The following is a 4,700-nucleotide window of genomic DNA, read 5'->3' as shown; positions in this document are numbered from 1 at the left end:
GAATATATTTTAAATTATAAAAAACTTCGTTTATTTTAATTTTGGAAAATAAAATATGTATTAAACATATATATATTGACCCAATATATATATATATATATATATATACGACGGACTTCTGGCAGTTTCCATCTACCAAATCCACTCACATGGCTTTGGTCCGCCAAAGGCTAGATTAGAAGATACATGCCTAAGCTGACATGCAGTGGGACAGAACCTGGAAGCATGTGATTGAAAAGCAAGCTTCTTACCAAGCAGCCACGCCTGCGCCTCTCTGTCCACAACATGCAAATTTTTTACCTGTATACTCAATAACGGACTGGTTGTTTGTCTGCAGAAAAACACCTTATCAAATGAGTAGAAAAGTAAACGTGAGTGAATATATGGCGGCAAAGACAACTATTATAGAATCGGATGCTTACTGTGAGTGGAAAGAGTAATGTTGACACTTAAATTTATATGTTATAGACTAGAAACTAAAAAATAATTTCACAATTGAAGGCAAGATCGTGAAGTGGACAGGTTGCTTGTAAATAAACATCCTGCGTAGCAACAATGTACTCCATATTTGCTATTTGAAATTTGAAATTTGAAAAACAACTATAGCATTGCTAGGAAAAAGAGATTAGTGAAATAAGAGGCAGCTTTAAAACAAAATCCTTAGTTATGTTACGGAAGCGGTGTAGGAGAAAGAGGAGAATGGAGAGGTGAACCAGGTGAAAGTGGAAGAGGTGGAAGCACCGAAACAGACAGGTGGAAAATAAGTAAATTTGGTATCGGTAAAGCGATGAGATGGAAATGGAAAACATGTCGGTGATGATAATGAGGAGATAATGTGTGTGTGTGTGTGTGTGTGAGTGTGGGAGTGTTGGTGCGTAGGACGAAGAGATAATTATAATGATGTTCATGATGAGGAGGAGAATAATGAAAACAACGATCTGCTGCTCAACAAAATGAAAATTATTCGTGCATTTTCAATGATTTGTCTAGACAGACTGATAGCATGCACTTTATATACACAACCACTCACAAACGTACGCATACGCGCTGAGACGTATGGACACACACACTCTAACACTATCATACTCATAACACAAGAATACACACTATCGGTTAAAGCAGCACACGCACATACGCAGTTTCCAGCCTACTCTTACCTGTACACATTCACTCACATCAGAAAAAAAAATTAAAATGGCCAAATCATACAAAGACATATACAAGAAATCAAGAAAAATTTAAATAGAATTTAATCGAAACACTATAATTTTGTGTCTGGAAGAATTTGTGAATTATTGTTAAAGAGAAAAAGGAGGGAGGGTTTTGACAGGAAAAGAGTAATTGGAGAGGATGGAGAAGGGGAAATTTAAGTTAAAGAGAGAGAAATAGAAAGTGATTAATAGGATTTAAGAGTGAAATAAGACAAGAGAATGCGAGAGATAAAGAAATAACAAGAGACAGAGAAAGAAAGGGAGAGAGAGAGAGGGGTAGAGAGAGTGATTGGTGAAATTAGACCAGATAATGGGGGTAGGATGAGAGTGACAGACAGAGGGAAGAATTTTATCGAAAGTCAGAAGCATTTCACTGAATAACACAACTACAAGTCTTCTGCTTATAACACAAACGAAACCCTCATCATTTGCAACCACCGAAATTAATTCATTTCTACAATGACCAAGCTTATGCATGTGTGTGTGTGTGTGTGCGTGCGCGTGCGCGTGCGCGCGTTTTTGTGTATATGTGTGTGTGTGTGTGTTTGAGTATGTATGCGTGTGTGTGTGCGCGCACCTGTTTAAAAATATGTTTAAAAAATATTGATTATAGAAAACAAAACAAGATATACACATATCTTATGAAAGGAAGATTCTGTGTAAGCGTTTTCCGCTGCTTTCAACATAGGTCATACATGTCTTAAGCAACCATTCAGATACGGATAAGCAACTTCGTTATTTGAATTATCTTTTTCTATAGAATCTCGCGAAAATTAATCATTTTTAATTAAAGAAAATTTATTTCAAATGCTGTGACTGTATCAAAAAATTCATGATCATGTCAAGCGTATTTTTTGATATATTTTACAAATCTGTGAATAGACAAAGGCATATGCGACTATATCTTTACCTATTCATCTATCTATCAATCTATCTATCTATATATCTATCTATCTATCTATCTATCTATCTATCTATCTATCTGTATGTCTATATATCTGTCTGTCCACGAGTCTGTCTATACAACACACTCATACACACATACACACACACACACATGTACAAACGCTCCACATACACACATACATATACACACGCACACAAACACACACACGTTTAGCCTTGACTTTTGATATGAGTCTATTAAGTAAAGATCAATTAATTATATTTGTTTGCTCCACTCTTACAAATCTGCCATTTAGCCATCGTCTCTTTCAGTGAGGATTTTTATCCTCTCAGTTATTTTCATGCCAAGGAAACGGGATTTCGACCCAGCCTTACGTGTTCTGGGGCCTATGAAAGATAAGTCAAACAGTAAGTTTTATAGAGGAAATTAATTTTGTCGCCTTTAATGTTGAAGAAGAGATAACAGCAGTTCAGAAACTCAGTACTGTGTTTGACTTCCATTTTATCCGGCTCATAATTAATGAGAGCATTCCAGTTTGTTTAATTTCCTTCCTTAATAATAGTTTAAACTATTATCTTGTGATGGAAATTTTGTCAGCACTGTTAGCACATTTTGTCAGTTTCGAAGAGGATGAAGACTTTCTCTAATTTTTTGGTATATTAATACTGTTCGAGAAAGGTGTAGAAGCAGTAAACTCTCTTTCTGGAGACATTTAGCAAAAAGAATTATGTCCGACTTTAAATCTAACATCATCCTTTTCTCGATTTTGTAGTCAATAATATAAATTAGATTACAAGAAAGGAAACGTGAATACCCTGCTCCTCCACAACGTTTTGTTAGTCAGGCAGCTGACGTATTCACCATGTATTTAGTTTCAAAACAATAAGATTACGGAATCTTTCCAGAAACTTAATGAATATGAGAGCTGCATACATCACATCAAGCAAATTAGTTTCTATGTGGTACCGCCGCCTGTTCATATGTCAGTCAAATCGTCCTAAAGTCATCTCAAGTATATTCGGTCAAACCTGATCTGCTCTTAACCTATAAAAAATGGACATGTAACTCTGGAGATATGCTTTATAAGTTCAGATATTTCTTTATTGCCCAAAATGGACTAAACATAGAGGGGATAAACAAGGACAGACAGAGGGATTAAGTCGATTACATCGACCCCAGTGCGTAACTGGTACTTATTTAATCGACCCCGAAAGGTCGATTAAATAAGTACCGCTAAGCATTTCGCCCGGCGTGCTAGCGATTCTGCCAGCTCCCGCCATACCATAAGTTCAGATAGTCACAACGGGGAAGTCTATGTGATAGACCTGCCTGGCTTAGTATTAAATAAAGATACTCTCAACTGAGGCGGCTAACAGGCAGAATCATTTGCACGCCCGACAAAAACGCTTAGTAGCATCTCATCTGCCTTTCCGTTCTGGGTTCAAATTATGCCGAAGTCGACTGTCCCTTCCATTCTTCCATGGTCGATATAATAGGTACCAGTTGAAAACCGGGGCCGATAATCAGCTTACACACTTCTCCGAACTTACTGCCCATGCGCTATCGGTTTTCGAACTCACGACCTTATGAGTCTGAACAGAACACCCTAACCACTAAACCACGTGCCTTCACAGAAAGTCCCTAATAGATCTATATTAACAGCATCTTTGGCAATGTTTGATGTCATGTTTGCCTTACACTCCTACGTTTGAAACTCACACCGTCGAAGTTACTGCCGCTGATTCTATCTCCGCTATTTAAACATTATACATAATGACAAGTATACAAGTATCTTCTTTATTCCCGTATAATTATTTCGTTTCTCACAGTTTATTCCTTCTTCTGGTTATCCAATTACCTGAAAAAACACTTGAGATCGAAACGTCAGAGACACACTTTCCTCATCTTAAACGTTAAACTAAGTAAATTCCCCTTATTCTCACTTTGTCTTCTGTGTTTCTTATTTCTTTATTGCCCACAAGGGCTTAAACATAGAGGGGACAAACAAGGACAAACAAAGGGATTAAGTCGATTACATCGACCCCAGTGCGTAACTGGTACGTAATTTATTCACCCCAAAAGGATGAAAGGCAAAATCGACCGCGGCGGAATTTGAACTCAGAACGTAAATTCAGACGAAATACCGCTAAGCAGTCGGCGTGCTAACGTTTCGTATTTCTTTATTGCCCACAAGGGGCTAAACATAGAGAGGACAAACAAGGACAGACAAAGGGATTAAGTCGATTACATCGACCCCAGTGCGTAACTGGTACTTTACTTTATCGCCACCGAAAGGATGAAAGGCAAAGTCGAGCTCGGCGGAATTCGAACTCTGAACGTAAAGACAGACGAAATAACACTAAGCATTTCGCCCGGCGTGCTAACGTTTCTGCCAGCTCGTCGTCTTTTGTGTTTCTGTCGTAAATTTTAGAGTTGTGTATTTGGATATGTGGTGGTGCTCTAGCATGAACACGGCCGCATGGCTCAAATGAGGCAACGAGTAAAAGAGTAAAGAGTGTGTCCGTATATATTATACATACATACATGCATACATACATACATACATACATACATACATACAT

The sequence above is a fragment of the Octopus bimaculoides genome, chromosome 7, assembly GCF_001194135.2.
Source record: "Octopus bimaculoides isolate UCB-OBI-ISO-001 chromosome 7, ASM119413v2, whole genome shotgun sequence".
Classification (NCBI taxonomy): domain Eukaryota; kingdom Metazoa; phylum Mollusca; class Cephalopoda; order Octopoda; family Octopodidae; genus Octopus; species Octopus bimaculoides.
Note: the sequence above shows the minus strand (reverse complement) of the source record.